The following is a 13,481-nucleotide window of genomic DNA, read 5'->3' as shown; positions in this document are numbered from 1 at the left end:
TGTCAGTGCTCAAAAAGTTCAGGATTTTGGAGCGTCTTGGATTATGAGTGCTCAACCTGTATAGGAAATGTGGACATGGAGCATGAGTTAGTTATATTTGATACTTGCTGAGGAAAGGATGTCCAGACCACCAAAGAAGAAGGATCACCCATTTAACTTGGTGTATCCAATGCCATATCAGAGCCTTTTCTTCCATTTTAACCTCACCAGTAGTCTTTATTTAGATTTGTGGTTTATGATCAATAAATTAAATCCTAGAATACAGATTAGTAGAGCAGAGTTGAGCCTTTTCATTATTTCTTTTAAGGTTCTTTTCAGATTGTGTTCTAGTTTGTTGCTTTAACAGTTTACAGAAGAATTTCTAGACTATCTGAGAAGAATACTCCAGGTATTTGTCCCAGTCTTAAAGTGATTCAACAAAAAGTTCATAATCACTTTTTAGAACCCTTTTTCCAAAGAACTGTAATCCTATGTGTAACTTAAAAAAAGAAAACATACAAATGCTTGCATCTTTTTTCACATATTTATCTGTATTCAGCAATCAAGAATAGCTGGTACTGATGCATATCTTCACATGATTTTTCATTATTTATCTGAAAATAATATATATTGGGTCATTATTTGGCTCTTCAACCTCAGTAACTCAGTAACTTTCTTTTGGTCATTTTGTTGACCTGTTTTGGACGCTTTTCAAAATATTCATAGCATGATTTTAGTGGGAAGAACACATTATTATGAGAGTTAGGCAGTCTGAGTTCCACCTCCATTTGTGTCCATCCTCTCTTCCGTTTGTTTATTGAATGCCTTCACCTGTACTCTGAATTGCATCTCTTTCCTTCTCAGGAAATTTTATGCATTGTCAGTTATTCCTTCTCTCTGTAACTTCAACCTCGCCTTCTTTCCTGAGTCTGACCCATCAACAGTTAAACATGATCAAGTCTTCCAATCTGACAGAGCTCATTTATAGCCAAACTTCTTTCTAAAGAGCAGTCTACATTCATTGTCTTTTTCTCCCTCACCTCTGATAATATTGAACCCACTCTATTTTAGGTTCTGTCCCTATCATTCCTCTAAATTGATTTTTAAGGTCTCTAGAATATTCCTCTGTATTCATGGGCATTATTCACTACTCATCTTATTTGACTACTCAGCAAACATGTAATTTTTGATCAGTTTTTCCTTAAAATACTTTACTTGACTTCCTTGACATAAGATTTTTGTTCAGATCTCTGTGGCTATTTCTGTCTCCTTTGCTGCCTTCTTCTCCTCTTGGTTCTTGAATTTTAGAATTCTTCAAATTTCAGTTCTAGACAATCTTCTATTCTTACTCATAGCTTTCCCTGTGTGGTCTCATCGTTTCTCATGTGGACATAGTAGTCTCCCCACTTTATTTTTGCCACCCTACAATTTTATCCACAGAGCAGCTAGTCTATAAGTTCTTTTTAAAATACATAAATAATATCATTCACTGCTTAAACGCAACATAATCTAGTCCTTGGCGGCTTCTCTGACCCTCTTATACCAGTCTTCATTTACTACAGTCCATCTATATCGGCCTCTTTGAACTGTTCTTCAGACATGATAAGCTTGTCCTTGCTAAAAGCTCTAGCTGTTATTTCTCCTTAGAATGCTATTCTTGTCTACTCTTCCTATGCCTAGCATTTTCTTAATGTTCAGGTCTCACCTGAGATGTCACTTTCACCGTAGTACTTGTAGTTGACGTTGCTACTGATTTGTTGACAGTATTCCTGAAATAGAATATAGGATCAATGTGGACATGTTTATTTTGTTCACAGCTGTGTCCACAAAATCTAAACCAGTGCCTATAGTACTGTAGGAGTTCATTAAATAGTTGGCTGATTGATTTTTGTACCTACTGGTTCTGTTAACAATCTTAACCCCCAAATGTATTTTCTTCTTAACCTTCTCCTCTGAACTCCAGTCTGTATATTTAACTGTCTATCTGACATTTCCACTTTTAAGCTTAAAAGGCTGCTTCAGTTGAACCTGTTATCTCTAAATCTGGGACTCCAGGATTTCCTGGAATGGATTTACGTTCATCTATTTCTGTAAGCTAGACAGTTGAGAGTCTTCTTCAATGCCTTCTTTCCCCCTCATATTCAATCCATCAAATAGATTCTATGGACTTTGCCACCTGAATATCTCTTGGATCTCTTCCTACATTTTTAACTACCATCATTTGATGGATTTTCACACACTGAGTGTATCTATATAATTAATACCCAGGTCAGGAAATATTACTAGCACCTTAGAAGCTCCTTGTCGCCTCTCTCTGTCAGAGTGATCTTTTCAAGGGAAAATGTGATCATGTTTAACGCCTTTCAGTTGCTTCCCATTGCTCTTAGAATAAAGACCAGAAATCATAATGTGATGTTTAAGATCCTGGATTATGTGACTGTTTTTCCTATCCAACTTCATGTTTTTTTAGCTACTCTTCTCACTTTCTGTATTCCAGCCCTGATGGCCACCTCTCAATTCCTTGAATGTGCTATGCTGTTCCCTCTTGCTAAAAAGTATGTGCACATACCCCTCCCATTCTTGTCCTTCAGATTTGAGTTTTCTTGGACATAGCAAGCTTGATGAGGTCTCAAATGTTCTCAGGTACTTTATTCATTTGTATATGATTATTTCCCTTCATTATTTTTAAGCTACATGAGTCAGGTATTATACCTGTTTTGCTCACTATTGCATGGTCATCAGTTAGCATGGTGGCTGGAAAAGATTGGTATTCAGTATTCATACAATAAGTGAATATGAGTAGTTTGGGTTTGTTATGGGATGAATTATCCACCCCCACCCCCCACTACCACACACAGACACCCAGCTCATATATTGAAGATTAAAATTCTAACTGTAGAACCTAGAATGTAACTATATTTGGAGATAGGGCCTTTAAAAAGGTAATGAAGATAAAATGAAGTCATATGAGTGGACTTCAATCCCATATGAGTGGCTTCCATTAAGAAGAGGTGATTAGGAAGCAGACACACAGTAAGGTAAGACCATGTGAAGACACTGGAGGAAGATGGCCATCTACAAGCCAAAGAGATCTACAGGCTTTAGAAGAAACCAACACTGCTGACACCTTGATCTTGGACTTCTAGAAGTGTGAGAAAATAAATTTCTGTTCTTTAAACTGCCCAATCTGTGATACTTTGCTATGGAAGCCCTAGTAACTAATATGGATTTTGGTATTGGAAAGTGGGGTGCTGGTGTAATTAATACCTAAAAATGTGGAAGAGGCTTTAGAACTAGATAATGGGTAGAGGCCAGAAGTATTTGTTAGAAAAAGCATAGACTGCCTTGAGGAGATTGTTGGTAGAAATATGGATGTTGAAGGTGATTCTAGTGAAGCTTAGAAAAGAGAGCTGTAGAGAAAGCTTCTGTCATCTTAGAGGTACACATATGTCACCTTGAATAAATATTAGTAGAAATATGAATGTTAAAGGTGTTTCTGGTAGGATCTCAAATGAGGAATATATTGTTGGAAACTGAGGGAAGGACAATGCTTATTATAATGTGGCAAATAACCTAGCCAAATTGTGTTTTGTGGAAAGTGGATGAACTCGTAAGTGATGACTTGAATGTTTAGCTGAGATTTCTAAGCAATGCATTAAAGATGTGGCGTGGTTTCTCCTTGCTGCTTAAAGTAAAATGCAGGAGGAGAGAGAGAAATTTAAGAAGGAATTATTAAGCCAAAATGAACCACAACCTGAAGATTTGGAAAATTCTCAGTCTATCCATATTAAAAAATTTAGCATGTTCTGGAGATAACATCAAAGTTGTTGCAAGACAACCATTTCCTAAAGCAGTTAGGGGTGTGTGACTTGTGGATCCAATCAGCCATCTTGGCAGCAACTAACTAGCAGAAACCAGGATAGAGATGGGTTATACCATTGGAAATGCTGCTGACTGGTAGTGAAGGGAACAGAGGGATAAAAATGAAGGAAGTCTGTTGGATTTCTGGGATTCTATAAAATGGGTCAGTAGAGCTATCTAGCTGTGAACATGTGTTCTCCTTCAAGAAAAGGGAAGAATGACCCTGAAGATGATTGAGAAGTCAAAGAGGCTACTGTTGCTATCACAAGACCAGAGGGCTCAGGCCTGAGGAGTCAAGGTGGGCTACTTAGGGCTGAGGGAGGTGGGCTACCACACTGGTGGGCTCAGAAAACAGGGCTGCCACCCCTGTCAGCTGGGAAGATGGAGAATGAAGCTGAAGAAGATTATTCTTGACCCTTAAAATCTAATGGGATTTGTCTTGATACGTTTCAGACCTGCTTGGGACCCATCACCCCTTCTTTCTGATTTATTTGGAATAGGAATGTTTATTGTATGCCTATCCCACCAGTGGTGTATTTTGGAAGCAAATAACTTGTCTAGTTTCACAGGTTCATGCTGGAGAAGAATTTTGCCTCAGGATGAAACCTTGAGTACGCCTGTACCTGATCTAAATGAGATTTAGATGAGATTTGGGCTTAGAGTTGATACTGAAATGTACCCAAAAAGTCAAGACTTTTGGGACTGATGGGACTGATGAGAAGGACATGAATTTTGAAGGGCCAGATGGCAGAATGTTAGGGGTTGAATTGTATGCTCTCCAAATTTATAAGTTAAAGTCATAACTCCTAGTACCTAGAATGCGAGCATATTTGGAGATGGAGCCTTTAAAAAGGTAATTAAGATAAAATGACATTATACATATGGGCCCTAATCCAATATGCATAGTCTCTCTATAAGAAGAGGTTAGGACACAAACACAAAGGGAAGATCATGTGAAGACACTGGAGAAGGCCATCTACAAACTGAGGAGGGAGGTCTGAGAAGAGACAAACCCTGTGGACATCTTAATCTTGGACATCTAGCCTTCAGAAGTGTGGGAAAATAAATTTCTATTGTTTAAGCCATTTAGTCTTTGGTACTTTGTCATGGGAATCCTAGCAAATAAATATGTAGCTCTTAACACTGGTTAGTGGAGAGGCACTTAGGAGACATTTCCTTCTTTTCTGCAGTTCCTTTGTGTGTAAAGTTAGGGCATTTGCCTTAATCAGTGGTTCTTTTAAATTTCAGGTCCTAATTCATCTGCTGTATGTTCTTTCCAAAAATTTTTGGAGTTTTACATATCCCTGGAAGTCCATCAGAGGACCCCAGGTTCAGAATTCTTAGACAAGACTCTTTCTTACATATTTTTTAAGAGAGTCTTTCTTTCAACCAGGCTGCCAGGCTAGAGTGCAGTGGTGCAATCATAGTACACTGTAACCTTGAGCTCCTGGGCTCAAGCAGTCCTCCCAGCTAATTTTTAAATTTTTTTAGAGATAGGATCTCACTGTGTTTCCCAGGCTGGTCTCAAACTCCTGGGCTCAGGTGATCCTCCTGCCTTGGTCTCCCAAAGTGCTGGGATTACAGGTATGAACCACTGTAGGTGGCCATGATTGCGTTCTAAGGAAGTTTTACCTTGGTTTTGTAGCTTATGATCTATTAATATAATTTGACTATTTGAAGTGAAAAAGTTGATTGTGTGAATTAATGATGGAAATAACTTGTTTGTCGTTTATACTGCTTAAAAATTTAGCTTTTTAAATTTTAAGGAATTGTTATCTAGACTTGCATTGAACATTTATTGCACCGCTTTTACGTGCTAGTGATGGAAATATAAAAGTAAATAAGGTAAGCCTTCTACTCTTGAATATATAGCTTGATGAAGCGAATAGATAGCTTGATGAAGATGGTGGGAACCCGATGGCTCTTACATAGAATATGGATTAGTACTAGTCTTGCTTTGTGGGATTAACAATTTTGAATGCAGGGACTGTGTTTTTATGTCCTTAGGGTCTGGCTCAGTATTAAGCACCTAAAAAAAAGCTTGATTTGTGTTTGAATACTCCCAGAAATTATTTCTGCTGGCAACTTTAAGAAGCAACACTGAGATGTTATAGTATTATACTTTAATTAAATCGTACTGTGTTCCATAGCTGTTTTGAGGCACTAATTAGTGCAATATAAATGCCTTTTTTTTTTTTTTTTTTTAGACAGAGTCTCTCTCTGTCACCTAGGCTAGACTGCAATGGCACGATCTCAGCTCACTGCAACCTCCACCTCCTGGGTTCAAGCGATTCTCCTGCCTCAGCCTCCGAAGTAGCTGGGATTACAGGCGCGTGCCACCATACCCGGCTAATATTTGTATTTTTAGTAGAGACGGGGTTTAGTAGAGCCAGGCTGGTATTGAACTTACGACCTCAGGTGATCTGCCTACCTCAGCCTCCCAAAGTGCTTGGGTTACAGGTGTGAGAGACCATGCCCGTCCAGATATAAATGCTTTTAATGACTTCCAGTATTCAAAGCTTTCTGAAAATGGAATGTGTTTCATCAAGAAGTATATAGTAAGTTGCTTGACAGTGGTGTTCACGGAGCAATGGAGTGCTGTAGTTTCAGACTGCTCCTTAGAAGTATCTCAGGGATTGTTGTAAAGGGCAGAGGGAGACAGAAACCACTAATTTAGTACAACACAGAGTTTGAAATTGCAGAATTCAAAGTTGCAGTTTTGACTGCAGCTTGATCAACTCATGTAATTTTCTGAAACTTTTCCTCATAATTAAATGATTAAGTCTTTTTAATCTACAATGTTGGGTTATTGGATGGATTAAGCAACATGAATATTTTAGAGTTTCTGCTGAAATAGTTCTTATTTTAGTCTTGGAATTCTGTGATTTTTGTTTGCCTTTTGATGATTTTACCTCTTTTGATAATACACTGAAGATGAGCAGAGAAGGAAACAACCCATTTTTATAGTAGTTAGAAATGCTGTAATAGGCTGGACTCAGCCTGTAATCCCAGCACTTTGGGAGGTTGAGGAGGGCGGATCACTTGAGGCCTGGTGTTCGAGACCAGCCTGGCCAACATGATGAAACCCCGTCTCTACCAAAAATGCAAATAAAAAATAAAAAATTACCCTGCTGTGGTGGTGCATGCCTGTAATCCCAGCTACTTGGAAGGCTGAGGTAGGAGAATTCCTTGATCCAGGAGGGCAGAAGTTGCAGTGAGCTGAGGTCGAGCCACTGTACTCCAGCCTGGGAGACAGGGCAAGACTCTGTTTCAAAAAACAAACAAACAAAAATGCTGTAGTAGGTCTAGAAGGATAGAGTTTGATTTTTTTCATTATCTAATTTATCAAAGATATATTCCTTATTAACATTGATGGATTAGTCTGGAATTGCTCAAAACAATTTATGATGATGCAAATGCCTTTTTATCGTGAGTAATGGCAAAGTTTTCTCACCTATATTGCATAGTCTGTTGGTATGATCTAATTACATTGATATTTCCTTTTGTTTTTGAGATGGAGTGTCACTCTGTCACCCAGGCTGGAGTGCAGTAGAGCGATCTTGACTCACTGCAAGCTCCGCCTCCCGGGTTCATGCCATTCTCCTGCCTCAGCCTCCCGAGTAGTCCGGCTAATTTTTTGCATTTTTAGTAGAGACGGGGTTTCACTGTGTTAACCTGGATGGTCTCGAGCTCCTGACATTGTGATCCACCCGCCTTGGCCTTCCAAAGTACTGGGATTAGAGGCATGAGCCACCACGCCCAGCCGATGTTTTCATTTTTTTACTGGCAAATTTGGTATGATTAATTTCACACAGCAGTGTATTGGGCAGCCCACACAAACCCATTTCTTTAAAAGAAAAAAAAAGGTTTTCATTTTGTTTTAATGTCAAGTTAATGTGGCAAGTCTTTTTCTCCTATCTCTTTGTTTTCATGGAGACATTTTCCCCCTTGTTTCTCATAAGTAACATTATGTGTAATGTTCATGTGACGGTGTGATATCAGCCTACCTGTAGTTACGTGAAACCGTTACTTAATTGCATCCTGGGCTCCTGTGAAATGACTCATTCAGAATGGGAGCATCATTTTGAGAGGATATCAGTTTTCTATTTTTACAGTAGTTAGAAAAGTGGGCCAGGTGCAGCACTTTAGGAGACTGAGGTCAGCAGATCACTTGAGGTCAGGAGTTCAAGACCAGCCTGGGCAAAATGCTGAAACCTCATCTCTATTAAAAATAGAAAATTAGCTGGGTATGGTGATGCATGCCTGTAATCCCAGCTACTGGGAGGCTGAGGCAGAAGAACTGCTAGAACCCAGGAGTTGGAGGTTGCAGTGAGCCGAGATCATGCTGCTTAACTCTAGCCTGGGCAACAGAGTGAGACTCCATCTCAAAAAAAAAAGAAAAAAAAAAGTGATAGAGTTGTCCTAAGACTCAGTAGACAGAGAGGAAGAGGGCACAGTTTGGAAGGCACAAGAGGCAGTTTATAATATTTTTAAGATACTGTTACCACATTTTTTATTTTTAAGAATAATAGGTTTTTTTTTTTTTTTTTGAGATGGAGTCTCGCTCTGTCACCCAGGCTGGAGTGCAGTGGCATGATCTCGGCTCACGGCAACCTCCACCTCCAAGGTCCAAGCAATTCTCCTGCCTCAGCCTCCCAAGTAGCTGGGATTACAGGTGCCTACGACCACACCCAGCTAATTTTGTGTATTTTTAGTAGAGACAGGGTTTCACCATGTTGGTCAGGCTGGTCTCGAACTTCTGACCTCAGGTGATCCACCCGCCTCGGCCTCCCAAAGTGCTGGGATTACAGGCATGAGCCACTGCGCCCGGCCTTTTTTTTTTGTTGTTGTTGTTGTTGTGATACACAGTCACTGTCACCCAGGCTAGAGTTCAGTGGTGTGATCACAGCTCACTGCAGCCTTGAACTCCTGGGTTCAAGCAATCCTCCTATTACAACCTTTTGAGTGGCTAGGACTACAGGCACGTGCCACCCTGCCTGGTTTTTTTTTTGTTGTTGTTTTTTAATTTTTTGTAGAGACAGGATCTCTACAGGCTAGTCTTGAACTCCTGCCCTCAAGTGATCCTCCCTAAGTGCTGGGATTATGGGCGTGAGCCACTGCACCTGGTGACGTATTCTGAATGTTTAATTGTGTTGTTCTTCCTGACTTTTTATTTTCTACTTTTAAACTGAAGTAGAAGTTATTTAGAAACAATTCACTTATAGAGAAAGAATTTTATTTGTAGACAGGATAGATAGCATTCAGTAGAGAAAGGAAATGAGAAGCAGCCCATCAGTAGTTAAATAATTGTTCAAGCAAGATGTGGATAAATTGCTATGGTATGACATTGATGTGGAATTTCTAAGAAATGTGTTTGGTCATGTGAATTGTTTTGGGACCTAGGTAGACCTGCTAAAGGCACAGAGCGCATAGTAGATCTCCAGGGCTGAAGCTCAGGTGGGCATCATACCCAAGGCAGCAAGCAGTGAAAAGAGCCACAGTAGAACCTGACTAAAAGTCTCAGAAAACACTAAAGGTTATGCTTGGGAAAAAAGTTCAGTCAGCAAATACTAGACAAGGGCATGGTAAACTGGTAGACAGAGTCAGGAGCCAAGAACTAAAATGGAACTGAGTAAGGTTAAGTGTAGAAGAATGATTCTAGAGCATTGCCATGAATGGTGTTGGGATGTTTGAGGCTTGTTTAGTGGCTGTTAGCTGTATGGTTTCTTGGTGAGAGATGGACTGATTTAAAGGTACAGAATTGGACTATAAGCTTCCTGCCTGCCTTCCCAGCCCTGAACAAGGGCTTTATCTGGATTGTCCTTGGTCATGATAGGGAGTGGGACAGGAAGAAGTAAGCTTGGGTAAATTTCTATAGTTTACTCTGACTCTTTATGCCCAGGTTGTCTGTGCTTAGCCAAGGTACAGAGCAGAGATTGGAGTCCATGCAGGTCAAGAACAGTGTGAAGAACATGATAGATGTAAGTTGGAAATGAGAGTTCATGAGATTGACTTTGAATAGACCCAGAAGACGACTTCCAGCATTTGGCAGTCATGAGAACATTGTATAGAAAAAAAATGAGGCTTCCTCGCTGCACTGACTTTCCCGGTGTATATAGGAATGCTTTTTTTTTTCCCCTTAAGTTTTTAAGGTGTATCTTGAGCCTTGGGACAACATATGCAGTTAATGTAAAGAAGTACTTAGTGTAGTAGGGAAGTAACAAGTGGAATCCGTAGTTACCAGGGATGGAATGGTGTTTTCTGGTTTCAGAAATATGAACCAGTAGTGAGGAGAAGAAGTAGTAAAATTCTGTTGTCTGCGTGAATGTGTAGCTGTGTAGTTACTTTTCACTGTTCAGTTTATGGATTGGTAGTCAGTGAGTGAAAAGTAGAGGGCCAGTTTCAAGGAAGGCTTCCTATAGGAGTTGGTGCCTAAGCCTAGTTTAAATCAGACTTAGCAAGAAGGAGAGAATATGAGAAAAGGGCCTGTAGGCAGTGGCAGCTAAATAATCAAAGGTTTAGAAGCAAGAAACAGTAATGTATTTATTCATACAACAATATTTCTTTTTTAATTTTAATTTTAATTTTTTTTTTTTTTTTTTTGAGGCAGAGTCTCACTCTGTCACCCAGTCTGGAGCGCAATGGCACAATCTCTGCTCAGTGCAACCTCCACCTCCTGGGTTCAAACAATTCTTGTGCCTCAGCCTCCTGAGTAGCTGGGACTATAGGTGTGCGCCCCCCCGCTCAGCTAATTTTTTTGTAGAGTTGGGGTTTCACCATGTTGCCCAGGCTGCCTCGAACTCCTGGGCTCAAGCGATCCACCTGCCTCAGCCTCCAAAAGTGCTGAGATTACAGGGGTGAGCCACCATGCCCAGCCAAAAGATAAATTTTTAAAAAATTCCAGTCCATCACAGTCTGATACTTTGGTAATGTGTAATAAAGAAATGATTACTATGTCCGGGTGTGGTGGCTCACACCTGTAATCCCAGCACTTTGGGAGGCCGAGGTGGGTGGATCACTTGAGGTTAGGAGTTTAAGACCAGTCTGGCCCATATGGCAAAATGCCATCTCTACTAAAAATGCAAAAATTAGCTGGGCATGGTGGTTCACACCTGTAATCCCCCCTACTCAGCTGAGGCATGAGAATCGCTTGAACCCAGGAGGCAGAGATTGCAGTGAGCCAAGATCGCACCACTGCACTCCAGCCTAGGCAATAGAATGAGATTCTGTCTTGAATGAATGAATGAATGAAGTGAATTACAAAAAATTTTAAAATACAAACCAAATATTTTGTTAAATTCAACAGACCATAATTACTGTGTCAGCTACATACAGTCGCTCACGCCTGTAATCCCAACACTTTGGTAGGAATTACAGGGACCGGGAGTTTGAGACCAGCTTGGCCAACATAATGAAACCGCATCTCTACCAAAAAATATAAAAATTAGCTAAGTATGGTGGCTCATGCCTATATCCTAGCTACTCAGGAGGCTGAGATGGGAGAGTCGCTTAAACCCAGGAGGTGGAGGTTAAAATGAGCTGAGATCACGCCACTGCTCTGCAGCCTGGGTGACAGAGAGAGACTCTCTCAAAGAAAAAAAAAATTACTGCGTCAAATTTCTATACCCTTTTTTTTTGTTTGTTTTGTTATTCTCAATTTCTGTACTTGTGGATCAGTAGCAAACTTCATGGACTGGCATCAGTATAGATGACACTTGAATAGCACTGTTTGGTGTGGAGCATACTATAGTAGTGAGAGGAAACATCTGTGAACATTGTATCAGTTGGGAGGCCATGGAACATTTTGTCATGTTTGTTGAATAACTTGTGCAGCCTGAGGCAGCCTGTCAGGGCAGTGGTGTGGCAAAGCCATAATATTTGTGTGGGGCTCATTCTACTGAGGCACATCTGCCCATCTGATAGTGTAGTCTCCTCCATTTCTCCTCCAGCACTCTGCTCTTTGGAAGGCACTGCAGGGTGGCCGTGACTTTGGTCAGGTGTAGCTTATGTTTGGCCATCTCTTGGTTGATCCAGTTTATTTGTCTTAGTTTCAGTGATGGCCAGAGGGTTTGGAGTGGAGCATCTCTCAGGGTGATGTGACCTCTGTTGTTGCCTGGATTTCCAGATCATGTGACAGAGAATCAGCTGGATCATTTCAGCTGTCCAGGTTATCGGTTAGAAGAAACTGAAAACTTGGGAGCAAGGAGACCTCTCTGATGTAAAGAAAGACGAGTAGACTGGTTTATCCCTTCTGTGCAGTTAGTACATGAGACTACCCTGGTCCTTTTAGAGCCAGAGTTCTTTGGGGTTTTTGTTTGTTTTCCCCCATTAAAAAGCACTAGCATTTATTAGGGAAAGATGGGGTTCTCCTCAGCTCGTGTTTTCCCTCTCTCTATTGTGGAAACTGAATCTCACTCTGAAAGTGAATACATCCATTTGAGAGGGATGGCAGGTTACCAAGAGTGTCATTTAGTGAAACCCCTCTTTTTCTTGACCAAAAGAGACTTGTTTTCTTTGAGAAGCAGGAGTTCACTTTAATTTGTATGAACACCTCACATCACTCCCATATAAGCCTACCTACCCTAATATAAGCTGGACTGTCAAGTCTTGGGCAAGAATGGTGACAAGGTGCTATCAGGTCAGAACCCATATTAGAGTAGCTGAAAGATTCAGGAGTTCTTACTTTGAACTTTTGCATGTAGAATCATTACAAGATGTCTAGAGTGAGAGGAAAGCTGGAGCTGTGGGTGGGGAACATGTCAGAGGTGGAGCTGAGCAGGAAGTGGGACCAGTGCCTGCTGGATGTGGTAGATAGGTACTGGTTTTGGATTAGGGATTGTTTTCTCACCTTCTTTAAAAGAAGAATGTGGCCTTTGGTTCTGGCATGGAATTAGGAATGGTTTATTCCAGCTGTCAGCGTGATTTCCAGGTTCCATATATTCTGCATGGAAAACATGTCAAAGGACAGGAGCAGTGACCACCTGACAACATCCCAGTGGGAGGAAAAGAGAAATCATGTTTATTCCTCAGGAATACTGAAGTACCCTGGAGTAAGCTGTCATTCTTCTGTAACAATGTTATTAGTAATGCTTTAAACTCCAGCACACTCTTTATGTGTTTGAAACCAAGTCTGTTTCTTGTTTCGTATTTTCTCTCTGGAAATTGTAAGGAGGTGGTCTTAAATACATTAAGCAAAAATAGGGAAAAAAATGCAGTTAAAATTTGATGGCCTATCAGCTAGCTGACCCAATTCTTGGCACAATCAACAAGTGTCTTTGATTGTTTTTTCACCAGGGCTAAGTCATCAGATATGTCAGAAGGGGTAAAAAAACATAGGTAGCTTGGTTGCATATGCCTTTTTTTAGAAGTAATATTTAAATTATGTAATAGTTGGTGTGGTGGCCCAGTCCACCAGCTAGCACATTGCCCTTCCTGGCTGCCTCATTCAAAATTTTGGGCAGGCTGCAGTTCCCACAGGTAACCAGCCACATGAAGGCAACTGTGGGGAATCAGTGGTGAGTAGTCACAGCCTCGGAATCAAAAGGCACCGGCAGGGCAGGGTGGCTCATGCCTGTAATCCCAGCATTTTGGGAGGCTGAGGCAGGCGGATCATTTGAAGTCAGGAGTTAAGACCAGCCTGA

The 13,481-nt window shown here is 40.7% G+C and overlaps 1 protein-coding gene and 1 pseudogene across 4 annotated transcripts in view; both read left to right on the top strand.

Moving 5' to 3' along the window:
• N4BP2L2 (NEDD4 binding protein 2 like 2) overlaps positions 1-13,481 on the top strand; it is a 96,490-nt gene that overhangs the window by 30,471 nt on the left and 52,538 nt on the right. The gene's annotated exons all lie outside the window — the stretch shown is intronic.
• On the top strand, positions 11,417-13,171 carry LOC101022426 (annotated as a pseudogene).

Source organism: Papio anubis, chromosome 15, assembly GCF_008728515.1.
Source record: "Papio anubis isolate 15944 chromosome 15, Panubis1.0, whole genome shotgun sequence".
Lineage (NCBI taxonomy): Eukaryota > Metazoa > Chordata > Mammalia > Primates > Cercopithecidae > Papio > Papio anubis.
This window is presented reverse-complemented; position numbering and strand designations above follow the sequence as displayed.